At 38.0% G+C, this 27,788-nt stretch overlaps 2 long non-coding RNA genes across 8 annotated transcripts in view; one reads left to right on the forward strand and one right to left on the reverse strand.

Moving 5' to 3' along the window:
- The window catches only part of LOC128931509 (uncharacterized), a 156,421-nt gene extending 145,395 nt beyond the window's left edge, over positions 1-11,026 (forward strand). The window contains exon 3 of the long non-coding RNA XR_008479903.2: positions 7,445-11,026. This is a non-coding gene — a long non-coding RNA (uncharacterized LOC128931509). The remainder of the gene's footprint in view (positions 1-7,444) is intronic.
- The window catches only part of LOC103790014 (uncharacterized), a 350,259-nt gene that overhangs the window by 82,772 nt on the left and 239,699 nt on the right, over positions 1-27,788 (reverse strand). The gene's annotated exons all lie outside the window — the stretch shown is intronic.

Here is a 27,788-nt window from a genome sequence, read left to right on the forward strand (position 1 = left end):
TTTTAATAAAAGCCTGTATTCTTGAGACACCAATAGTCCACTTTTCTGAAACCCGGGTCAGAGCATTTTCCAAGCAGAGGGAGAACAAGGTGTGGCTCCGGGACACTTATACAATGAGATCCCATATAGAGGTTTCTCATTTAGCTGCAATTTCTCTGCAAAACCCCTCTTATTTTAAAGGGAGTTGTTACTAACTACAAAACAGAAATATGGGATACCAAAAACAATAAGATTTAGAGCAATCTTGCAAATTCTTAACATTCATTGGCCATGCCTTATGTAGGTTTTCACAAAAAGTTGTTGAGTGAATGCTCTCTATTCACTAATGCTTTCTTCCTCCAATTCTTTAATTAGAAATAGAGGAAGAACTCTTACCTCCTCCTAATGTGTAGCTGATTATTTACCTGACTATGGCCAAAGACGAAATTCAGCTTTCAAACAGAAGTCAGCTTTTGGCCTAACATCTTTAAGGATCAGATATAAAGTAAGACTGTTTTACCTTTTTTTGTCACAGAGGTGAACTCTGAGTAAAGGGAAGTGTGGTGGTTCATAAAGAAAAGGATGTCTAAACAGCATGCATGTTTGAATTTTGTCATGGACTTTATTCCTACATAAAGCAGCCAACAGAAGCCCTAATGAGGCCACTTATTAAAACCTGTTTGTTAAATTTATGCATCCTAATCACACACTGTTATCAAGAGTCATTTCCAATGATGACTTTTGATGAAAATAACAGCAGCTTCAGGATACAGTCTAGGGTAACAATGGTATGTACTTGAACTAACATTCCAAGGCCATCTTTCTTTTTAAACAAAAAAGAGTCTCACTCTGTTGTCGAAGCTGGAGAGGAGTGGTGCAATCATCACTCACTACAGCTTTGAACTCCTGGGCTCAAATGGTGCTACCAGCTGGGTCTCTGAAAGTCCTGGGATTACAGGTGTGAAAGACTTTGCCCAACCCTCAATGCCATCTTTATTTTCTATCTTCTACTGCCCCTTTTCCTCTCTAACTCATCAATCCCTCAATTCCCTTTACCTCTTTTCTCCTAAGACTTCTGCTGTGCACTGTGAAAACTCTTCAGACTTTGTAAATCAAAATTCTTAAGCCACAGCTGCCTCCGTCACTACTACTGTCACCACTTTTTTCACCATTGCAGTTGCAGCAGCAACCTTGGTCATCTCTGTAGCTTCTAGTGCCTCTGTGGGGTCCCTCCTCCCAGCTCGCTTCTTCCACATCCAGAATGCCTTTTTCAGCTCTGCTACAACTTTCTTCTCAACTGTGAGCTCACTGTCATTTTGGTTAAGATCCATGATACTGCCAACCACAGGGCACTAAGAACAACTTCTCATTCACCTCAAAACTTTTCTCGACCTAGATTTCAGGCATTAACAAAATTCAAATTTTAAAATTGAAGTAATTATGTAAAAAGTATTTCATGGAAAAGGATGCCTTAATTTAACAGTGGAATATTTTCAAACTAAATTATCTTTGCTAATTTTCCTTTCCTTTGTGTTTACCTAGAAAAATAACCAATATAATGTGACTATTTTAATTTAAAAAAAATTTTAAACTTAATTTCTTGCACCTAAAAACACCATATTTATTGACTACCTGCTTTGCACAAGGCAGGGTACCCACATGAGAAATAATTAGGTCTAGCATTCCAAAAATCTTAGAAACAAGAAAAGATAAATATATTTGAAACACCATATGTATAAATATATATATATTAATATCCTTCTATCTACAAATTATCTCTTCACCCAACTCTCCACCTTACAACCTGTTAACAGAATTTTTGTGGGATTAATTTAGATTGGTTTTAAATGACAACAGTATACACAACACAAAAATCCACAGTTCCTAAAAGCAATTCAAAGTCCTTCCTGAAATCTGTGGTTTAAAAAATGTAAGTAGTATAGATAACCCTTAGATAGTAAATAATCCTAATGAAATATTCAAAAATTTCTTCCAGTCCTCCAGCAATTTTGTTCTCAACTGATATTTAGGGCCTCCATTCCGAATGCTATCCTAGTAGCGTCTATTTCACATCTAATTCACTTAGAATGTCTCTTTGTGGATTTTATTCCCACCAAGTTACTGTCAGTGGCCTACTTGCCTTTCTTATTATTATGATAGGGTCAGAAAGCCAGTTTTGAACTTCTGTTCTTACTATTTTCTAGGCAATGTCAAGCTGAGTTGAAATCTTTTTTTTTTTCCGCCAGACATCACAGGTTATAAAACTAAACAGTGAATATCTTAGACGTGGAAATACTTCTCCCATCTCACTCCTTTGTTGCAAATCACATTAAGTCTATGCATTTTTTAAATAAATGAATAAACCTGTATTCTTTTTTCTTTGAGCAATTTAGAATGAGCTCATGTGTGCTTTTTTGAAATTTTATTTTCCATTTTTATTATTCAGGCATCGAACTTAACCCATCTGGAATTTCAAATTTATCTTCACAGGGGTGAAGGGTGATAATAATTATAATTTATAATTTTCATTGCTGAATTCTGCAATTTCTATCTGTGACACACTTAGAAATCATTGATTAATCATCTCAATGCTTTTATGAAATGAATATTATCTCTATACTTACATGATTTAAAAATGAAGAAACTTACTTTTTTAACGAGTGAACCTGAGTGTAACCTAGTTTGAAGAGGATTAAATCACTGTCAGGGAATATATTATAATATGTGAATTTGATGGTATAAGCAATGAATTTGTTAGTGTATAGCATTAACATAGATTATTTTAAAATTACCTTAGAACAAAGTGAAAATCATAAATATTTTAGGACCAATACAGAAAAAAATTTAGTGTCAATTTATTTCTTAAAAGAGGTGATGGGATTATAAAGGTTTGAAAACTATGTCTTTATAAGTTTATTAGCCTAAAAATAATCAAACATGATGTGTCTTTTTAAATTTAGTATATTGAGATTTGCCATTGACAAATTTTTGTGAGAATTTGTGTTAAAAATATCCATTTTTCACTAAGTGCCAAGGAAATATAAATGAATGAAATAAGTAACCACAATTATCTTTCTTTTGTCTCCCTAGAACACCAGTGCACATATGTACTTTCCAATTGAGTGTTATGCTTACTAAGAGTCAGTTTTCTTTGATCTCAGACTCATGTATGAGAGTTGCACTTCATGTTGTAGTTACCTAATTTTAAAATTTATAAACTAATAAATAAGTATAAATATTTTGCTTCATGATAACTATTATGAATGCTTTGGGAAATCCTCAAAAAGGAGAGATGTAAACAAAATTATGCTGTCATTAGTTGGAGGTGGACCAATTATGAAAGACTAAGAAGAATTATAAAAACTACCTAGATATTTACCCTTGGATTGTGTCACTAGCATTGGCAAGTTCCCACTGCACCATAGAGTAAAACCAAACTCAAAAGTCGTTTGTGTGTGTTTGTTACACAAGCCTGGTTTCTGCAGAAAAGGCAAAAGCAAAAGCAGTCCTGATGCTTTTATCAAATCAGTGTACATACTACACATTTGTTATAAAATAAAAATTTAAGGTATTTGTATATCACTTTTAATGAATCCACATTTAAGATGATGCTTTTGATTAGTCAACCAAAGACACATCCCCCTGCCCACAAAGAACTGAAATTTTTCTACTCCAATATCTTCAACTATGAGAAAATTAACCATATGAGGAGGTAATTTTTCTTAGAGTTTGGAAAACATGGATGTACTTCCTTTAACTTGATGAGACTCAGCCTCTTTCACATGATTAAAAGGGAGTCTATAAGATCAATAGTGAAATCTCATTCTAGGCAAGAGGAAACCTTTAAGTTCATCAATCAAAAATATTTTTATTTCCATTTTTGTCTGCACTTATCTTTCTCAGTACCTCCTTCATCACAACTGAATGCTGTCTTACTCTGTGTTGTGTTATTATAATAGAATACCTGACACTGAGTCATTTATGAAGGAGTTTACTTGGTTCACAATCCTGGAGGCTGGAAAGTCCAAGACCAGGCAGCCTCTCTAGTGAGAGTCCAGTGCTACTCAACTTATGGCAGAAAGCCCACACAAAAAAAGGTATGCAGGAGAGGCTGGGTTTGTTTATATCAAGATACGCTCTCAGGAACTAATCCATTCCCTCAAGAGTATAACTTGCTCACTCCTGAAAGATGGCATTTATCTATTCACTGGGGTGGTGTACCCATGATTCAACCACCTTCCACTAGGCACCACCTTCCAATACTGTCATATTGAGAATCAATTTTCAACATGAGTTTTGGTGAGGACAAAGCACATCCAAACATAAAAGATACCCAGAATCATTTTCTCTCTCATTCAAATACCTCTTCATTACCTTATTAGAACTCAACAGAGGGCTTGGCTAGTTATGCTCATATGTTAAGAAGATTGACTACTGTAGGAAAAGAACATTGACCCATGAGCCTAAAATTAAGTTCTTTTCTTGCCCCTCTCTCTTATCAACATGAACCCTGAGAAACCACTTTGAGACTTATTACTTTATTTGTAACATTAGGGAGTAAATCTAGAATGGTGACAGTTCACAATATGCCAGAAACTTGAAATTTTGGCATTTATTGTCTTATTTAATTCCTATAAAATGTGAATTATTACACTAATAAAATGCAAATATTATCACTATTCTCCACGTGAACTGAGGCTTATAAGAGAGGAGCAGGTATGAGAGGAAAATCCTAGGTCTTCCTGAACATTAAATTCAACAGGATCATGTGAAACCTTAGTTGTATTAAGAATGAAATAATGTTATTTTTTCTAAATGAACTTGGCTTGCTGACTGAATGATTTAAACAGTCTGAATATTTGCTTAGCCATTTACGTACCTTGTCAGCTGAGTTTAAGATAAAGCCCAAGCAAAAGCACAGCACAATAAATCTACAACAGGACAGATAAGAAAGACTCATTTCCCATTTTGCAGCATTTATAAAGTGAGTTTCAGGTGGGTCAATTCTTCTCTGTGAGCCTCCTGATACACCATATATATATATATATATATATATATATATATATATATATATATGTATATAAATTTGTTCATATTCTAATAAAAGCAAACACCGTTTCTGGATCAGGGACAGACTATTATTATTTATAACACCAACCATATTTGTTTTCCACACCTGATATCCCCCCCTCAGGGCAATACAAAGAAATCAGATATATCTTATGCATAATAAAGTTTTTCTTTTCTTTTTTTTTTTTACTTATTTTTTGCCACGAGAGGAATTTCAAAATTATAAATGTGGAACTTTATATCAGCTGCATGCTGCCCTCTCATCTGCCAACCTCCAGAGAAAGAGAGAAACTTTATCTTCCTACAGTCTTTGGGAAGAAAAGGCAAGCATTTGGTTCCAGAGGCAATAGGTTTTATTAGCCTTTGAACAAAAACAAATGGTTCTATCATAAAGGAACCAAGCATCTCTGGCTCTAAGGCCCTTAGAATGAGAAACAAATGGATCTGGAAAAATATTTCGAGTATTATTTATAAATTATATTTATAGCATGTCATTTTAGTTTGCTCAGAAATCCTAACTATACGGCAATATAAAAGTATTCATATTTCTTCTAAACCTTAGTATCCCCCTATATAAATAAGAGTGTTGCTATACAAAGTCCCCAAATTCTATCCATTTATAACATTTTTATGGAAATGTTAGTTTCATTAAGAAAAAAAATGGCTAGAAACAATTAACTTGAGACATCTGACAAAATGGCAAGCTGGAACAAACACTGACTTAGGTGTTATTATGTCTGTGATCTGGGACAAACCACAAACTGTCTTAGCTTTGATGTTCTCATGGGTTAAATTAATAGCTTGGACTACAAAGGAGCTAATATTTTCTTAATGAACTTATTTTAGAGTCACAAATAGATATTTGTGTTTTAAAGATATATATGTATACACACACACACATCCACATATATAAAAATGGAGCTATCTATCTATGCATACCCATTTCCAGTCTCAAATTTGCATCAGTGACTTTATTGGACAGATCTACAGTTGCTATGTGAAGTAATATTTAAGTCACGTAATTCATGCCAAAAATCTACTTTGCATTATCATAGTTCACACCAGGTATTATTTTTCTTTATTTTCCCAAGAGAAACTGATAAAAAGAAGACTTTTGGACAGTGGCTATCACACTTTAGGGTGCATCAGAATCGCCTGGAAAACTTGCTGCTCTTGTGCCTTCCCCAGAATTTCTTATTTACTATATCTGGAATTGAAGCGTAGAACCTGTCTTTTTAAAAAGTTATCAGGTGATATTAATGCTGCTAGCCCAGGAACCACTGATCTAAGGATCTATTTAAGAAACACTGAGCTAAAGAATGTTTCTGAAACTTTCATGTAGAGGAATCACTTGGGGATCTCAAAAACAGGCATATTCTGATCCATTAGGTCAGGGTGGGGCTTGCCGTTCTGCATTTGTAACAAGCTTCCAGGTGATACTGCTTCTCATCTTCCACAGATCATACACTTCAATACAAATGACGACCACAGGCATCCCCTAAGAGCTGTTAATATGCGAAATTGAAACCTAGTTGTACAAATATGGTGCCTATAGTTCAGAATACTGTATTGTATACTTTAAATTTGCTATGAGAGTACTGTAGATCTTAAGTGTTCTCATTCATACCCCTGCAAAAAGGTAATTATGTGAGGTGATAGACATGTTGACTTGGTCATGGCAATTATTTCACAATAAATACTTAAATCATCACATTGCACACTTTAAATACATACAGTTGTGTTTTCAGTTGTACCTCAAGGCTGAAAAAAACCTTAATTGTACAAACACATATTGATTGCCTACTACATATCACACACTATAAACACTGCCAGTGGCCAGAATTGAGTTAGACCTTGCTCAATGAGGTTTAGAGCAGATATCAGAAAATTAAACATATGTTAAAAATGCAATGATAATAATGAAAAAGGGCTACAGAAGACAAATAATGAACTAATTAGTTCTGACAAGAAGGGGATGATGTTTGGGAGCAACACAGAGGGCAGGACTTAGAGAAATGCAGATATGACATATTTTACCTAAAAAGGCTCAGAAAAAGTAAACCTAAGGTGCAACATGAGAAACTTTCTTAAGTAAACACATGCTAGAGTAGGCCAAAAAAAAAAAAAAAATCACCACTCTATATAGTTAAAGCAAACAAGCAACCATTTCTACTTTAAAAGGACCTGAACTTAGCTAACCAAATAAACAGACATGCTAAGCCTCACTTTCAAAATAAGCAAACAAGTGACAAAAATTAGTCCATAGGATTTCAGGTAAAGTAAACAATGCTTCAAAAAATTATTCAGATACCCAAGGATTTACATTTATGCAAATACCACTTAGGCTAACGCAAACAAAACCTAACTTTTTTTTCTTTTTTTTTTTTTTTTACAGATTTTAGGGGAAAAGGCTCCTCCAAGCTGCCTGGACCAAATTTATAACCACACCATAGCTCTTGTTGACAAAAAATAAATCTGTGCCTCCAAACATTCTCTGGCCTGATAGTTGAACTTCAGCCTCAGGATGCTGGCGATGGTTGAGTCCTGCATAATCAAGAGTCTTGTGAGAAAGTATTTTCTTCTGATGCAAGAGAAAGTGTAAACACCCTCAAGTGTTCAGTTACCTGCCTTTGTGGACAACAGAAAATTAAAACATAACAAAACTTTGCTTTCTTTCTATACAAAGCAACAACTAATGAATTGAAATTAAACACATGCAAATCATTAGACAGAATTGAGCCAATACAAAATGGGTTCTGGTAGAAACTTATGTCATATTTTACAGAATGAAATTGAAAAGAATAAAGATACCATTGTGTATGAGGAATTTTTGAAAACTACTGCTGTTTAGAGGAGGAAATGAAAATAAGGCTGTAACATCCTCTCAGTGTCATCTGTTAAGAGAATTGACCTTTAACTCATGGCAGGTGAGAAATGGCTGAGACTCAGGCTAAGACACTTCTAAACACACACACACATCGTCTCCTTGCTACTCTGGGTTTAACCTCAACCCCAGACCTCATTTTAGAAAGTCAAGAGACAACAGCCAGAAGCAAGCAAACAAATGTGTAGAGAGTTAAAGAGTAGAGTTTTCTGTCTCTTCTGATGGAGAGTTTTGAATTTATATTCAAGAGCATGATTTCCACAGAGAGAGAAACACACCCACCATCTACTAATGAGCTTAACCGGGGGCATGAATGCCAGAGAGCCAGCTCATTTGGTTACAGGAATCATTTGGACTTGGTACTGTCAATTCATGTCACTTAAAGCCAAACAGTGAATATAACGTTAATGTGCTCTCTCTTCTCCCATCCATGGTTATGTTCATTGCTTACTGAATACCTATTATAAATAAAGTTATGAATATGTAACCTCTGGGAAAAATTCCACAATAATATTGATCAGTTTGCAATGTAAATTACATTGCTTATAATGGAATACCATCAAATTCACAAAGCAATTGACCCAGCACTATCAATGACATCTTTCCAGTACATGCCCTCCCGTCCTTGCATTATGTAACACCTTTAATGGCATGGCTCACCGCTACAACCTTGGGGCCATCACTCATCTCTTGTTTATTTACTTCATTTTAATGAATGCCAGAACTGAAGGGGATTTTATATGCCTAGGACTGAAAGTACTGTCCCTGCTTAATGGAATAATACAAAATCTGTACGATTCATGGCCCTGACTTTTAGACAGATGAAGTAGAGTGGGGAGGATGAATAGAAAATACGTTTTTGTTTTTTTAGAACAAAGCATAAAACATTTTAAAAAGAAAAGACATTATATCTTTCTGTTTTGTTTTGGTTTGTTTGGAAATACCTGTTTCAATAGTTAAACATGCAGCAGTTAAAGCTCATGAAATAAAATATAGAAAAGAAAATGAATGTAAACATTTTCTGAGGACTGCTCTTTATAGATTTTAATGTGATGTTACCCTCTATTTAAGCATATGCTTGTAAGTGCACTGACTCAGGGTATATTGGATGTGTCAGAATGTGGAGTTTTAATAACTAGGAAAAAATCTCAAATAAACTTGACTGTTAGACAAGAACAAAAATGTCATTCTTTTTGCAGCTAGATTTTAATACATCCTGGAGTGCTGGAAATCAATATCAAATCCCAGGATCCTTCTGCTGAGATATTCAAAATGTTCTTTCTAATGGGAGTCATATCAGAAAAAAAGGCAGATATAACCTAGGGCCAAGCAGTTCACACAAGAGCTGGAAAGAGCTTTGCTGAAATCTAAACATACCTTGTATCTTTAAATAACAAAACATTTTCTTCATCATTTTAACAAACACTGTAACCGTTTTTCAGAACTTGAAAGCCCAATAGGAAGGTAAGACAATTTTGGAGAAATTATTTTCTCTTGTTTAGTAATTATCATTAATGAAAGAAAGATTTATTAAATACTAATAAATCAGAGCTGAATTGACTGACCATGCATCCAAATTGCTGCATTATTCACACTGGAATTACTCCAAAGATTAGCTGCAAATTGCCCTCTAAATTGAATTTATGGTTTCATTTTTCATAACTACTGTGTTGTGACAGATGAAAGGAATCTGAGAGGAAAATGACAGCAATGGACCCAATTTCTTAGTGCACTATCTGTAAGATAGGAGCCAAACTGTCTTTATAATTTCTTTTGGCAAGTGCAAAAACCTGGTAGGCTGAAATTCAAGATTTTGTACCCTAAGTTCCCCTCCAGGGAGGGGAAAGGTCAACATTGTATTTTTGCCAAGTGGAAACTAGTCAAATCAATATCTGTGGAAGAAATTCACATGTATGATTCAATTGTTTTGTCTATTACACCACTTGGATTTGATCCTCACAATGATACCATGGAATAGGTAATCACACGCCCACTTAGGAGAAAGGAAGAGTAGGGATGAGTAATCTGCCTTAGTCTGGACTTATGGGAGACCTATCTTCAAATCCCATGCCTAGGAGCTCCTGCCACACCCGCTCCCAGGAAGGGCTACTGCTTTGATTACCAATTCAGATCTATTAATTTTCTGTTTAGCAGGATCTCTCGTAGTTTCCTTTGCATCAAAGAAAACAAAAATCATTACAGTCCAAGTTAGAGGGAAAAGCAAATCAACTCTAAAAACTGGGCATCATAAACATGCCTAAATCGTTGATAACAACTGTTTTTAGACAATTAGTGAAAGGCTGAAACAAAACAGGTGCTTCCAGATCAGAGAGACAGTAAAGGCCTGTATATGAGATAGATAACATGTTGCAATACAGAGATGCGAAGACAATTTTGTTAGCCTTTAAATTGGATTTGTATAGTCCGGGCCTCTTGGGTTAGAAATGATTGAAAACAAATATTGGGCTGGAGTTAGTGACAAGTGCAGTTGATGCCTTCAGGTTTATAAGACACCAGTATGTGAACATATGCTCCGTTTGTAAGACAAATGATTAGGCAGCCTCCCACAGCTTTCTGTTTCTAAAGGTTTAGAAAGTATTGCCATTTTTCTTCTGTAACGGCCTTAGGAATTCTCTCCTTTATCAGACTAGCTCTTGGATAACATACAGAAAGCCAGGCATTTGAGGCAGAAGAGCAAATTAATGTGTAATTATTTACAAATAAGCATTTTCACCCTGCACATGTTAATAAATAATTTATGTGATCTTTTTAGATGACAGAAGTAATACCAGTGAGAAGGAAATTGCAAAGCTCTGGATCTCTAGCTAAATCTGCTTGCATCCTTTAACTTTTTAATCTAATAACTTTATTACTGATTTTATAATGTATCTTTTCTTGGAACATATGATTTAACCTTTTTCTCTTTTGAATATTATGTTTAATATTTTTCACTTCTTCTGGTGTAACAAAAACTTTCAGCTCTATATGCTTATTTTCACTCTAGCTAGTGTCACATGCTGACTTTGTCTCACCAAACTGACCCATTTGTGTTTTGCCTTTATTTTCCATTAAACTACAGTGTTTATATTCAAATTTAAAGTCAAACATTACTCTTAGTTTATGACAAATGTGAAAACCGAAAGTTTACTCAATGATTCCATGTAAACGGATAATACTAATTCTGTATGTCTAGAATAGCTAAATACTTTTCATTTTGCATTTTGCCATTATATAGAAAAGACAAGCCAAGGTCAATGTAAGCCAGGTATTTTAGTGGAGCAAGTCCAGATATTCAACTAGCTGTGCAACTCCAGACAAGTTCCTTAATATTTCTGAGCCCTGCTATTTTTCATTAAGGATAGGGTTAGTAATGCCTACTCATAAAAATTTTGTGAGAACAAGATTAGAGAACCAACTCTTAGATTTTATACATAAGGCATATCTCAAACATCCACATCACTTCTGAAAAGAAGGGGTTGAACTTCGCCAGTAGGCAAAAGGGAAAGAGCCATGATGAAAGAGAAAAGCAATACTAAACCAAAATCAATGGCTTGAATTTTGGTTTCAAGGATGAGTTTAAATGTATGAAATATAAAAACACATGTTCGAAAGAAATCCAGAGGAATAGTCACTATTTGAATAGCAGTACCCTTGGGACCTGGGTTAGGTAGACTTTCACTGTTACATACTTCTGAAATTTTTGAAGTTATTTATAATAAGCATGTTACCTTCATGATCAGAATTTCTAATATTTTAAATGTATAAAGTGTATAGAATATAGTGAGTATTCAATTTATAGTTTCTTTTTTCATCAGCTATAAAAATGAAGGCATTCATTTGTTCATTCATACTAGTATTTATTGACTACCTACTACTTCTGAGCTCTTCTCAGTGCTGAGGATTCAAAACTGAAAGAAAATAGGGCTCTGTCTTCTATTTCTGTGAAGACATAGGGACAAGTAATAAGACTTCAAAAATTCCATGTAAGGAAATTTTTCAAAAGCTTTCTCTCAATCTGATTTTCAATTGAATGCATACCACGGAGAGTTTTCCCACCTGAGAACTGGCTACCACATTCTGAAAATCGATGTTAGAAAAATATTTCAATATTCAGGCCGGGCGCCGTGGCTCACGCCTGTAATCCCAGCACTTTGGGAGGCCGAGGCGGGTGGATCACGAGGTCAACAAATCGAGACCATACTGGTCAACATGGTGAAACCCCGTCTCTACTAAAAAAAAAAAATACAGAAAATCAGCTGGGCATGGTGGCGCGTGCCTGTAATCCCAGCTACTCAGGAGGCTGAGGCAGGAGAATTGCCTGAACCCAGGAGGCAAGAGTTTGCGGTGAGCCGAGATCGTGCCACTGCACTCCAGCCTGGGTAACAAGCGCGAAACTCCTTCTCAAAAAAAAGAAAGAAAGAAAAATATTTCCATATTCTAACTGATGTTATAAAAACATATATGAACAAAATATAAATTATATTGTTTTGTGGGAAAAACAAGCATATGTTTGGTCTACACATAATTGCTATTTTTATAGATCAAAATGGTGAAATATCACCCCTTTTGCATGATTCAACTTAATATTCACTTTCAGGATAGTTTTAAGATAATGTTGTGCATTTATTTCTCACAAAATAAATATATTTCTCATTTCATAAACCTAGACTTGAGTGTACGTTCAAATTCTGAGCATATTTTTCCAGACAATGTTTGATAATCTGCCTCAATAGGTAGGAACAGCAATGCATATAAGCCAAATTTACCCAGTCAAAAAATTCTTCACATATGGCTTTTAGATATTCACCAGAAAGTAGAAGTATAGATGATTTAGTGAATGAAATTAACAAAAGGCTTTCCAACCTGTTGTTAGACTATATCAATAACTCAAAAGCAGGATGTACAGAATGGAGAAGGCTCCACTCCTCCAGTGAATATTTCAATGATTTTGTTGTGCAGATGACTGAGGCAGAGGAAAGTTTACAAAGCAAGTCACATTCTAACAAAATTTCTTCCTTATGCTGTACAATATCAACGCCTCTTCATCAATATCTTAATTGAAAGAAACAATATATATTGAATACAACATATACTGAGAAGTGCACACATGTATTTCTTGATAAATTTTTGTTCAGTGAAAACGTCCTAACCCAAACCAGGGCAACAACAGCAAAGAAAACAACAAAGTAAAACACCTTGGAAAAGCAGTTCTGTAGGTGGTTGAATTTGTGTATTCCTGAAGTGTTTCCTGGCACTCTTAGAGAAACTTGAAGTCAGTGTGAATACTCAAGTGGGAAATTGTAAAGAGCATGAAGGGACTTTGGGGACAGCCACAGAGGTTGGATTCATAACGACTCTGTTTCTGACTTACCGCTCTGAGCAAGAGAATGGGGAATCTGGGAGTTGGCACTGACTTGGCTTCTGGGAGCCTGGAGTAGGTGGTATTGGGCTAAGATACCCCAGGGGAGGGAAACCTAGGAAGCAAAAGAATTTAAATGGAGCAGAAAGCACAAATGGGACTCTAAGCATAGGACCAATAATAAAACAGTCATGCACTTTGAGTGGAGCCTGTGGCTGACCTTAAAAACAAATTTAATTCTCCTAACCTCCTTCTGTCCTATATGCTATTACTTTGTGTTTCAGTTCTACCTTGTTTTTACACTCCAAGATTTGAACATAAATCACCAATACTTCTGTAGATTGTTCTAACATGTTAAAAATTGTTCACCACTGTTTCTTGCATCTTCATTCTTCTAAGTTCAATTTTCTTTTTACTGAAATACATTTTGGTACATTTTTCAGCTAAAGTCTGTGGGTCATATGTTCTACCTTGTCTAAAAATACCTTCATTTTATTCTTAAACAACTATGTGTATTAGAGATACAAACATACATATTTTGTTGAATACAACATGTATTGAGAAATGCACACAAGTGCTGCTTGATAAAGTTTTGTTCAGTGAAAACATCCTGAACCAGGGCAAGAAATAGAGCATTACTGTTACTTTGGAATCTATCTTCCTGTCCTAGTCCAGTTTATTCCACCTGCCCAAAATGATAACCACTATCCGCTCTGTCACCAGGGCGGAGTACAGTGGCACAATCTCATCTCACTGCAACCTCCACCTCTCAGTTTCAATTCATGCGATTCTCCTGCCTCAGCCTCCTGAGTAGCTGGGACTAGAGACACACACCACCATGCCCAGCTACTCTTTGTATTTTTAGTAGAGACTAGGTTCCACCATGTTGCCCAGGATGGTCTCAATCTCTTGACCTCATGCTCTATCTGCCTCAGCCTCCCAAAGTACTGGGATTACAGGCATGAGCCACCACACCCGGCTATGGCTAACTACTTTTAATGCTATAGATTAGGTCTGCCTATTTTTAAAATTCATATAAATGGAATTATATATGTTGTCTTTTGTTCAGGCTTCTTTTGGTTGACATGATTGTAACTTTGTTTTGTTGTTTCTTTGAATTATCATTGCTAGCTATATATCTTTTTGATTATAACAATATATTTATTCCACAGTCATGGATATTTAGATTGTTTCTGATTAGCCTACTGCAAGTAATTATTTTATAAACATCCTTGCATATGTCTTTAGTGCACATATGTACATGTTTTGCAAAGGTATACACATAAGATACTAATATAGTCAAGTAGATACTTCCAGTTTTTCAAAGCAGTAGTATCAATTTATACAAAGCACAGTATGAAACTAATTTTCAAAAATTGGTAAAATTATGTCACATTATAAGTATAAAAATGAACACTTTATATTTAATATATTAAAGGAGAAACCCTGGCAGATGTTATAATCAATTTAAAAGATAATCTGAATAAAACATATTTATGTGAAAATGAAAACAGCTAGAAGACAATAAATAGGGGTAGAATCATATAACTGAAAAGAATGTATTATATATAGATGACATTGCTAGAAAATAGCTTGAAGAGGCTAGAATCAAATGACATAGGAGGGTACTATACATAGCACATTGTTTTTCACTGAAATACATTATATTTTCTCAACAGAGTTTGATTGATCCAAAAACTCCCCAACAATTGTCAATCTTAAATTTTACCTATCTTCATGTGTACACATTGTGGTTTTAATTTGCATTATGCTGATTTGTGACTATGAACACTTTTACATATGTGTTAATTGGCCATTTGGACTTCTTCTTTGGTTAGTCTATTGAAGAAAGCTGTTACTTTATTCTAGTATGTTGACTAGTTTTCACTTGTGCATTTGTGGAAATTCTTTATATATGCTGCATATAGGTGCTTTGTCAGTATATGTATTGGTCTGTGACTTGCCCTTTTTACAGGCTTAACTTTCAATTAACACAAGAACTTACATTAAAATCTTCCTTGTTCAAATTCTATACTTTAATTCTAGAGCTTCTGTGGTCCTTTTTTTTTTCTGAGTCTTGGCCCTTTGTAGATATTATTCCATCTTTTATGGCTTATAATTTTGCTTTGGGAATATCTGCTGTAAATTTATTTGTTGTTACTTCACAGATCTTTTCACTTGCTCTTAAAACTTTTTTTTAAATTTGCTCAGAAGACTTTTAGTTTGACTCTAGGGTTCTATGGTTTCAATAGTTTGTGTCAGTGTGAATTTGCTTGTATTTAATCTACTGGGAATTCTTTGTATTCTCCAAATCTGAGTAATGAGGTATTTCAACAGAGTTCTTTTAGCTGTTCTCTTCAAACTTATATCCTAGAACTTTGCATCTTTGTCATTCCCTCTATTGCTCTTTCAGGAACCTATATTAGATGTTTGTCAGATATTTTATTTTTTCTTTCATGTGTCTAAAATGTTCAGATTTTTCATCTCTGTATCCCTTTTGCTGTAGTCTGTATAATTTCTACTGTCTGTTTTCCAGTTCACTGAGTCACTCTACAGCTCAGTATAATCATGTATTTAACCCATTCTTTGTGTTTTAAGTTTCAGTGACAATATTCTTTAGCTATAAAACTTCTATGTGGTGCTTTTACTTATCATCCTACATTTGATTGGATTTTTTCAATTTTATTAAAATTATTTCTCCAATATTTTTTTATTGTGGTAAAAATCACATGACACAAAATTTACCATCTTATGCATTTTAAGTATACAGTACAGTAGTGATAACTATGCACATTGTTGTCTAAGAGATCACCAGAGCTTTATCTTGCAAAATTAAAACTCTGTATCCATGGAACAACTTCCATATCCTTCTCTCCCCAGATCCTGACAACCACCATTCTACTTTGTGTTTTTAAAGAATTTGACTACTTTAGAGATTTCATATAAGAGGAATCACATGATATTTGTGTTTTTATGACTGGCTTATTTCACTTAAAATAATGTCCTCAAAATTTACCTGTTTTAGCATATGACAAGATTTCCTTTTTAATAAGGCTGAATAATACCCCAATGTATGTATATATTACAGTTTTTATCCATTTATCTTTTCAAATTTCTTCAACTTGCTTTAGCTTCTTGGCTATTATGAATAATGATACTGATATGGTTTGGCTCTGTGTCTCTACCTAAATCTCACCTTAAATTGTAATCTGCATAATCCCCATGTGTCAGAGGTGGAACACAGTAAAAGTAACTAAATCATGGGGGCTTGAAATAGTGATAGTGAGTGAGTCTCATGAGGTTTGATTTTATAAGTGTATGGCATTCACCCTAATTGCACTCCTTCTCTCTCCTGCTGCCTTGTAATGGTGTGCCTTCTGCCATGATTGTAAGTCTCCTGAGGCCTCCCCAGCCATGCAGAACTGAGTCAATTAAACCTGTATAAATTACTCAGTCTTGGATATTCCTTCATAGCAGTATGAGAATGGACTAATACAGCTACAGTGAACATGAGTGTGCAAATAACTCTGGGAGATCCTAGTTTCAATCCTTTTGAATATATAACAGAAGTGGAATTGCTGGCTCATATGTTTTTTTTGTGGAAATTTTATATTTTCCATTGCAGTCGCATCATTTTGAAATAACTGCTGCACCACCAACAGTGCACCAGGTTCCAACTTCTCTACATTCTTGTCAATACTAAAACTTTTATGGTTTTGTTTTTAATATTAGCCATTCTAACAGTGAAATTTACCAAGTATAAAGTGATATCTGACTATGGTTTTGATTTCCATTTCTGTGATGATTAGTGATGGAAAGCTGCTTTTCCTGTGCTTCTTGGCTATTATAATATCTTCCTTTGAAAAATGTCTATTGAAAGGCTTTGCCCATTTTGAATTGGACTTGTTATTGTTACTGGAGTAGTGGTGGTAGTGATTAGAATAGAGATAAATGAGTCTTACATATATTCTAGATATTAACCCCTTATCAGATAGATGGTTTGCAAATATTTTCTCATTGTGTAGATTGACTTTTTACCACTCTGGTTGTTTCTTTTGCTGAAGAAGTTTTTAAGTTTGTTGTAGTCTCATTTGTCTGTTTTTGCTTTTGTTGCCTATGCTTTGGTGTCATATCCAATATCATTGCCAACTCCAGAGGCATAATGATTTTTCCTTATATTTTCTTTTAGAAGTTTTATAGTTTTAAGGGTTATATTCATTATCTTAATGTAGTTTTAGTTAATTTTTCCATATGATATGATATAAAAGTCCAACTTCATTCTTTTCAATGTTAATATCCAGTTTTTCCAACAGCGTTTACTGAAAAATGATCTTTCTCCATTATGTTGCCTTGGAACCCTTACTGAAGATTGTCTTTGTGTCAGTCCATTTCACACTGCTGTAAAGATATCACATGAGACTAGGTAATTTATAAACAAAAGAGGTTTAACTGACTCACAATTCCAAGGCTGAGGAAGCCTAAAGAAATTAGCAATTATGGCAGAAGGTGAAGCAGAAGTGAGGCACGTCTTACATGGCAGCAGGAGACAGAGTGCAGGGGAAACTGCCACTTTTAAACCATAAGATCTCATGAGAACTCACTATCACAAGAACAGCACAGGGGAAACTGTTCCCATGATCCAATCACCTCCTACCAGATCCCTCCCTCACACCTAGGGATTACCATTTCATATGGTAAATGATTTGGGTGGGGACACAGAGTCAAACCATATTATTCCTGACCCCTCCCAAATCTCACAGCATTTTCACATTTTAAAACCAATCATGCCTTCCCAAAGTCTCAACTCACTCCTGCATTAACTCAAAAGTACAAGTCCAAAGTCTCATCTGAGACAAAGCAAGTTCCTTTCACCTATGAGCTATAAAATATAAAACAAGTTAATTAGACTAACTTGTTAGTGGAGACACTGCGTGGGGTCTCCAATTCCACATTTCCCCTCTGCATTGCTCTATCAGAGGTTCTCCATGAGGCCTCTGCCACTGCAGCACACTTTTGCCTGGGCATCCAGGCATTTTATCTATGCACCGAAATCTAGGTGGAGGCTCCCAAAGCTCTTGTGTTCTTTGCACCCACAAGCCAAATAGCATGTGGAAGATGCCAAGCTGTGGGGATTACATTCTTGAAGACATGGCCCAAGCTTTACTTTGGACGTTTTAGCCGTGGCTGGAGCTGGTATGGCTGGGACACAGGGTGCTATGTCCCAAGGCTGTGCAGAGCAGCAGGGCCCTGGGCCTGGCCCCCAAAACCATTTTTACCTTTTAGGCCTTCAGGTCTGTGATGGGAGGGACTACCATGAAGATCTCTGAAATGTCTTGGAAACACTTTCCCCATTGTCTTGGTTATTAACATTTGACTCCTCATTCTCATGCATTTTCTGTAGCTGACTAGAATTTCTTCTCAGAAAATACGTTTTTCTTTTCTCCCAAATTGTTAGGCAGCAAATTTTTCCAAACTTTGATACTCTACTTCCTTTTTAAACATAAGTTCCAATCTCAAACCATCTCTTTGTGAGTGCATATACCTGTACACTTTCAGAAAAAGCCATGTCACCATTTCTAAGCTTTGCTGCTTAGACATTTCTTCTGCCAGATAGACCACATCATCTTGAGGGTCTATGTTGACTTCGCTTCCCAAGTCCACAAAGGGTGTGGTTTCAAAGGCAGAAACTTCCCAGCAACATGCCCGGCCTGCCTTCATTCACATCCCCATCTAGAAACTAGAGTTCTTTGTCTAACTTTGTGCACATGGGCTAGGTAGACTGCCCAGATGAGCTTCCTTTGTTCAGAAAGCCTGACAAAAGCCTTGAGAGCCAGACAGCCAATCCAGCATCGGAGTTGAAGATCAGTCACTCCAGAGGAAGTCTGGAAAAGCACCTCTCACTAGATGAGAACTTGAATGGGGCAGGAGTAATGCCAGGGTTAAAATGTGCGACCCCCCACCTTCTATTCCCTTACCTATACGGACTCCATCTCTAGATCCCCTCCCTGATGGTATGGGAGTGCTGTCTGTGTCTCTCTCTCTCTCTCTCTCTCTCTCTCTCTCTCTCTCTCTCTCCCTCCCTCCCTCTCTCTCTCTCTCTCTCTCAGCGGTGAGTGAGCAGCTTTTACTTTCAGATCCACACCTCCTGGGTCCATATTTCTGTAAGGTAGACTTCTTCCTAGCACCCTGCTAGGACATAAGTCTAGTAGCTTCATGGTCACTGGTTCAGATCCCTGGCAGGGTCAGTCTTGACTGGGGCTTAAATGGGGAACCTTTTAGGGAGTTCAAAAGTTGGATGCCATGGGATATTGTATTTTTTTTTCCCCCACAAATTTCCAAATGCAACTGAATGGTGCCAGAATCTAACGATGTACAATTTGTCTTGCTTAGGATTTGCTCTACCTATGGCAGAACTTCTCCATCTAGCAGACCATAGTCAAACTGGGTCCTAGGCTCAAATAGTTAATTATAGGCCCCATAATCCTAAGGCATTTTCCTATAATGGAAAATGGGGAGGGGGGAGGAGGCCCAGGTCCTGAGGCCATTGTTTCAGCCTTTGCCACATAGCCACCCCACCTTCTTTGGATTGTTGTACTCAGAGGTCCCTCCCTAGAAGTTTACACTCCTAGGGCAGCTTTAAAATCAGGTCTATATTAATGGAACACTTGCTGGGGAATATTGGTACCCATCACCCAGGCCTTACTGGCCTGGTTTAGGGACTTGCTGGTATGAACCACCCATCCCAGCAGTCCACATGTCTTTATGGTGGTCAGTGGAGGCATGTAGACAGTGAGCGTGAGTGCCCATAGTGCTGGTAAGCATGAGTAAACCCAGAACATGGGAGGCCCCAAAAGATAATCATGCATCTTGGGCACAAAGAAAATTATAAGGTACTATAACTGGGGGATGCCCCAGGGCTAGCACCATAACTGGGGGATTCCCCAGACCTACCAATTGTGATTAATAACCAGGGATGCGGGCATTCCTGTGTTCAATTTCAGATGGGAGCTACTCTTCCCAAGATAAAGTCTCCTTTAAAATGTATCCCAGAGAACTGGGACCAATTTGACACACAATCTTTGAAGAAGCAGCACCGGCTCATTTTTCTCTGCCAGACAGCATAGCCAAAATACCCTCTGCTGAGTGGAAAAACCTGGGCTTCTAAGGGAAGCATAGATTATAAGACCAGTCTACAATTAGGCCTGTTTTGTAAGAGCGAAGGTAAATGGTTTGAGATCCCCTATGTGCTAATTTTCTTTTCTCTAAGAAATAATCCTCAGCTACGTAAGGCCTGTACCCCATACCTTACTAACCCTTCCTTAGAACTCCCTGTGCCTCCTCCCTTCACCAATGCTAACCAGGCCTCCTCAACGCCAATAACCCAAAAGGAGCCAGGGGAAGCAGAAATGGCCAAGGCAACTCAGGCTACAAGGATGCCCAAACTCTGCCCCCTACAGGCAGTAGGAGAATTTGGTCTGATCAACAAGCACACTCCCTTTTCACTTTCTGACTTAAAGCAAATTAAGGCGAACTTAGGAAAGTTTTCAGATGACCTGGACAAATGCATAAATGTTCTGCATGGCCTGAGTCAGTCCTTTGAATTAGACTGGAAAGACATCATGTCATTGCTTTGTCAAACCCTAACCAGCAATGAGAGAGGCTGCCTTAGCAGTGGCTCAAGAATTTGGGGATACCTGGTACCTTAGTCAAGTACATAACCAAATGATGCCAGAGGAAAATGATAGATTTCCTACAGGTAGACAAGCAGTCCCTAGCACAGACCCTTTCTGGGATCCTGACTCAGAACAGACGGACTGGAGTTTTAGGCACCTCTTAACCTGCATACTTGAGGAATTAAGGTGAACTAAGAAGAAGCCCGTGAACTATGCAGTGTTATCCACCATAACTCAGGGAAAGGAAGAAAACCCAACAGCTTTCCTTGAGTGATTATTAGAGGCCTTAAGATTATGAGAGCCCTGTCACCAGACTCCATCAAGGGTCAGTTAATACTAAAGGACAAATTTATTAAGCAATCAGCAACTGATATTCAGAGGAAGCTCCAGAAGCTGGCCCTAGGGCCAGAACAGAGTCTAGGATCATTACTAAACCTAGAAACCTAGGTATTTTATAATAGAGACCAGGAGGTGTACAGGCTGGAAGGAACAGGAAAGACCAGAGAAAACCTGCAGCCCTAGTCATGGCCCTCAGGCAAGCAAACCCAAGGGCTCAAATGAGGGAAAGGCTTGGGTTAGCTGACAGTGCAGAGCTTGTTTCCACTGTGGCCTAATAGGACACTTTATAAGAAATTGTCCCCAGAGAAATGGACCACCACCTTGTCCTTGCCCACTGTGCCAAGGGGATCACTGGAAATCATACTGTCCCAGGGGATGAAGGTTCCAAGGGCCTGAGCTGTCTAACCAGATGACCCAACAGCAGGACTGAGGGTGCTCAGGGCAAGTGCCAGCACAAGCCATCACCCTCAATAAGCCCCAGGTAAAGCTGACCACAGAGGGCCAGGAGGTAAATCTCCTCCTGGACACTGGTGTGGCCTTCTTCGTTTTACTCTCCTGCCCTGGATGGTTGTCCTCCAAGTCTGTAACTGTCCGAGGAGTCCTAGGACAAGCAGTTTCCCAATATTTCTCCCAGCCCCTAAGCTGTAACTGGGGAGATATACTTTTCTCCCATGCCTTCCTCATCATGCCAGAAAGTCCTACTGCCTTCCTAGGGTGAGACCTGTTAGCCAGAGCAGGAGCCATTATCTGTATGAACCTCTTCAGTGAGGAAATTCCTCTCTGCTTCCCACTATTTAAAGAAGGGTTTAATCCTGAGGTTTGGACAGGCAAAGAATGCCTGCCCAATTCAAATAAGGCTAAAGGATCCCACCTCTTTTCCTTACCAAAGACAGTTCCCCTAAGACCAGAAGCTAAAAAGGGGATATAGGATATTATAAAGAACTTAAAAGCTCAGGGTCTAGTAAAGTCCTGTAACAGCCCTTGTAATACTAAAACCTAATGAAAAATGGAGGCTGGTGCAAGGTCTCAGTCTTATTAATGAAGCTGCGATCCCTTTATACCTGGCTGTACCCAACCCATACACCTTGCTTTCTCAACTATCAGGAGAGGCACAATGGTTTACGGTCCTGGGCCTTAAGGATGCCTTTTTCTGTGTACCATTATATTCTGACTCCCAGTTTCTGTTCACCTTTGAAAACCCTTTAGACCAGAGTTCTCAGCTCACATGGACAGTGTTACCCCAGGGCTTTCGAGATAGCCCCTACCTCTTTAGCCAGGCTTTAGCCCAGGACCTTAGTAATTTTTCACATCCAGGTACCATGGTTCTTCAATATCTGGGTGTCTTTTAATTGCAAACTCAGAAGTGCAGTGTCAGCAGGCCACTCAGGACCTCCTAAACTTCCTTGCCATCTTTGGATAAAAGGCTTCCAAACCAAAAGCCCAACTTTGTAGGCAAGAAGTAAAATACCTAGGGCTTGTCTTGTCTAAGGGCACTCAGACCCTTAATAAATAACATCTCCAACCCATACTGGCCTTCCCCCATTCAAAGACCTTAAAACAGTTGCAAGGATTCCTGGGAATAACTGGCTTTTGCCAATTGTGGATTCCCAGATACGGTGAAATAGCAAAACCTCTGTATGCTCTGATTAAGGAAACTCAGAAAGCTAACACCCATCTAATACAATGGGACCCTATAGCTGAGGCAGCCTTTAGACCCTAAAGCAGGCACTACTGCAGGTTCCAGCTCTAAGCCTTCCTATAGGGAACAACTTCTCCCTATATGTTACGGAAAAGTGAGGAGTGACACTGGGGTTCTCAACCAGACTTGGGGGACAATGGCACAACTGGTGGCATACCTAAGTAAGGAAATTGATGCAATAGCAAAAGACTGGCCACACTGCTTGTGAGTCATAGCCATGGTGGCTATTCTAGTCTCAGAAGCCATTAAAATAGTGCAGGGGAAAGATCTAACTGTATGGACTTCACGTGTTGTAGCTAGAATTCTAGCCTCTAAAGGAGGCTTATGGCTGTCAGACAATCACTTACTCATGTATCAGGCCTTAATGCTCGAAGGGCCTGTACTTCAGCTGCACATATGTGCAGCCTTCAATCCAGCTACTTTTCTTCCTGAGGAAGGGGCAGACACAGAACATGAAAGTCAGCAGGTTATAGCTCAGAACTATGCGGCTCAAGATCTCTTAGAAACTCCTCTAGCCAAGCCTGACCTTAACCTATATGCTGACAGAAGTTCCTTTATGGAAAACAGAGTTCGAGAGGCAGGATATGCAGTAGTCAGTGATCAAATAGTGCTCATAATTCCCTTCCTCCTGGAACTAGTGCCCAGCTGGCAGAACTAGTAGCCCTCACTCAAGCTCTAAAATTAGGAAAAGGAAAGAGAATAAACATATATATACAGATGCCAAACATGCTTACCTGGTTCTACATGCCCATGCTGCCATATAGAAGGAAAGAGAGTTCCTAACCTCTGCAGGAACTCCCATTAAATATCATAAGGAAATTTTAGACTTATTACAAGCTGTCCAAGAACCCAAAGAGATAGCAGTTTTACACTGCTGGGGTCACCAGAAAGGAAATGAGAAGGAAGCAGAGGGCAATTGCTGAGCTGACCTAGAAGCAAAAAGGGCAGCTAGACAAGAATTCATAGAAGGACCTTTAATATGGAAAAACCCTCTCCAGGGAACTAAACCTCGATACTCATCAGAGGAGGTAGAGTGGGCAATCTCCCAGGGACATAATCTTCCTTCAGGGTGGCTAGCCACTGAGGAAGGAAAAGTACTCCTACCTGCTGCCAGCCAATGGAAAGTACTTAAAACCCTGCATCAAATCTTCTATATGGGTGGAGATTATACATATCAAATGGCCAAATCTATATTTATAGAAAAGGGTCTCTTCAAGGCTGCCTAACAAATAGTCAAAGGATGTGAAATATGCCAGTAAAATAATCCTTTGGCACATCATAAATCTCCTCCTGAGGAACAGTCATTACCCAGGTGAGGACTGGCAAATGGACTTTACCCATATGCCTAAGTCTCAAGGATATCAATATCTGCTAGTATGTGTAGATACCTACACAAACTGGATTGAGGCTTTCCCCTGTAGAACAGAAAAATCCCAAAAGGTAGTAAAAGTCCTCATTAAAATGAAATAAATCCCTAGATTCAGACGCCTTTGCTGTCTTCAAAGTGATAACCCCACCTACAAGGCTACAGTAACCCAGGATATTTCCAGGGCATTAGGAATACAGTATCATCTCCATGTGCTTGGAAGCCTCAGTCCTCAGGAAAAGTGAAAAGTATGAATGAAATTTTTAAGAGACACGTAAGAAACTGGCACAGGAAACCCACTCATGGCCTTCTCTGTTACCAATAGCACCCTTAATGGCTTGAAACTCTACTCAGAAAATGGGATTCAGCCCCTATGAGATGCTTTATGGACAGCACTTTCTTACTAATGATCTTGTATTAGACAGAGAAACAGCAGATCTAATAAAAGATATAACCTCTTTGGCTACGTACCAACAGGCCCTTAGAACCTTATATGAAGGACACCCTAGGGAAAAACGGAAAGAGTAGTTCTGCCCTGGAGACTTGGTTCTTGTTAAGTTTCTCCCCTTATACTCTTCTCTCATCTTGGGAAGAACCATTTTTGGTTATTCTGTCTACCCCAACAGCAGTTAAGGTGGTGAGAATTGACAGCAGTTAAGGTGGTGAGAATTGATTCATGAATTCACCACACTTGATTGCAGCCTTGGACACCTCCTGAAGAAAATCATAGCCCCTCCACTCCGCAGCCTAAAGTTCCAGGAGATGACCTTTTGTACACCTGCAAGCCATTAAAGGATATAAGTTTGCTCTTCCAACAAGATCTCCAGAATTAAAACCATAAGGCCACAATTAATCCTGCAGCTGGAACTCTGGATATCCTTGGCTCATAAGCTCTATCCTGGACCTCTGGATCTACCTGTACCCCTAAAAGACTCCCCTCTGAAGGAAACCTCAACTGCAAGACCCCTTCTATGCCCCAATTCACCAGGAAGTAAAGAGTGATCAACGCCCATGTCCCAACAGCAGTTGGACTTTTCTGTTCAGAGCGGGGACTGAGGGACAATGTTAACTTCCCAAATCCACAAGGGGTGTGGTTTCAAAGTCAGAAATGTCCCAGCAACATGCCCAACCTGCCTTCATTCATGTCCCCATCCAGGAACTAGAGTTATTTGTCTAACTTTCGTGCATGTGGGCTAGGTAGACTGCCCAGGTGAGTTTCCTTTGTTTAGAATGCCCACCAAAAACCTTTGAAGGAGAGGCTCAATTTGCAAGACAGGCAGCCAATCCATCATCAGAATCAAAGATCAATCACTCCAGAGGAAGTTTGGAAAAGCTCCTTTCACTGGACAAGAACTTGAATGGGGCGGGAGTAACTCCAGGGTTAAAAATCCCCCTTATTCCCTTACCTATACAGACTCCATCTCTGGATCCCCTCCCACAACAGCATGGGAGCTTGCTCTCTGTGTCTCTTTCTTCTCTCTTTGCCTAATAATTACTTTTCTGCTAAGCTCTTTGGGTCCAATTTTTACTTAATACCACCACGCCACCTGGGTCTGCTCCCCATTCATGGGTGAGTGAGAGCCCAAGGGCTTGGAAAAAACACATCCGATCAGGGAACAGTGAGCCTCTTTGGAACACCCCCTATAGCCCTGCTTCTGTCCCCCAATTACAATCTCTCTCAAGTTCAAAGTTTCACAGATCTCTAGAGAAGGGGAAAATGCTGCCAGTCTCTTTGCTAAAGCATGGCAAGAGTGACCTTTGCTCCAGTTCTCAATAAATTTTTCATCTCCATCTGAGAATATCTTAGCCTGAACTGCATTCTCCATATCACTGTCAGCATTTTGGTCAAAACTATCCAAGTCTCCAGGAAGTTCTAAACTGTTGCACATCTTCCTGTCTTTTTCTGAGTTCTCCAAACTGTTCCAGCCTCTGCCTATTACCCAGTTCCAAAGTCACTTCCATATTTTCAGGTTATCATTATAGCAGTACCCACTATCCTGGTACCAATTTCCTGTATTACTCTATTTTCATACTGTTATAAAAATGCTACCTGAGACTGGGTAATTTATAAACAAGAGGTTTAATTGACTCACAGTACTGCATGACTGGGGAGGCCTCAGGAAACTTACAATCATGGTGAAGATGAAGGGGAAGCAAGACATGCACATCTTACATGGCAGCAGAAGAGGGAGAGTGTGCAAGGGACACTGCCACTTTTAAACCATCAGATCTTGTGAGAACTTGCTCACTATTATGAGAACAGCATTGAAGAAACTGACCCCATGATTTAATCACCTCCCATCAGATCCCTCGACACGTGGGAATTACATTTTGAGATTAGATTTGGGTGGGGACATAGAGCCAAACCATATTAGTTCTTATACATAAGGTTTTGATTCTGAGCTCTCTTTTCTGTTCCATTGGTCTGTATGTCTGTCCTTTTGCCAGTACCAGGCTGTTTTGCTTACTGTAGCTTTGTAGTATGTTTTGAAACAACTTGTAGATTGCTTTGGGTAATATTGACATTTTAACAATACTGAGTCTTCCAATACATGAATATAATGTCTTTCCATTTACTTGTATTTTATTTCTTTCAGCAATGTTTTGTAGTTTTTACTGTACAACTCTTTCACCTTCTACATAGTTTTACACTTTTTGATGCTGTTTTAAGTGGGATTGTTTTCCTAATTTACTTTTCATATTGTTTATTTTAGTACACAGTTATACCTCAATGATATTGTAGATTTTGTTCTAGACCACACTGGTAAGACAAATGTCACAGTAAAGCAAGTCACACAAATTTAGTTTCCCAATGCATATAAAAGGTATATTTATACTAAACTGTTGCTTATTATTCTATATGGTAGTCTATTAAATATGTGATAGCATTGTATTTCAAACATGTATATACCCTAATTAAAAATAATTTGCTACTAAAAACTGCTAATGATCATCTGAGCCCTCAGCAATCTTAATTATTTTGCTGAGGGAGAGTCTTGCCTTGATGTTGACGACTGCTGACTTAGCAGTGTGGTGATCGCTGAAGGCTGGGGTGGCTGTGGCATTTGTTGAATAAGGGAATAAAACTTGACTCTTAATTGACTCCAGATCAATTGACTGTTCCTCTACTAAAGATTGCTCTGTAGCATACTATGCTGTTTGATAGCATTTTACCCACAGAAGAACTTTCAAAACAAAAGCCAATCCTCTCAAACTCTAACTCTGCTTTATTAACTAAGCTTATGTTATATACTAAATCCTTTGCTGTCATACCAACAATATTCACAACTTCTACACCAAGTGTAGATTCTATCTAAAGAAACCACTTCCTTTGCTCATCCATAAGAAGCAACTCATCATCCATTCCTGCGTTGTCGTAAGATTGCAGCAATTCAGACATACCTCAGGCTCCACTTCAA

This window comes from Callithrix jacchus, chromosome 1, assembly GCF_049354715.1.
Source record: "Callithrix jacchus isolate 240 chromosome 1, calJac240_pri, whole genome shotgun sequence".
Lineage (NCBI taxonomy): Eukaryota > Metazoa > Chordata > Mammalia > Primates > Cebidae > Callithrix > Callithrix jacchus.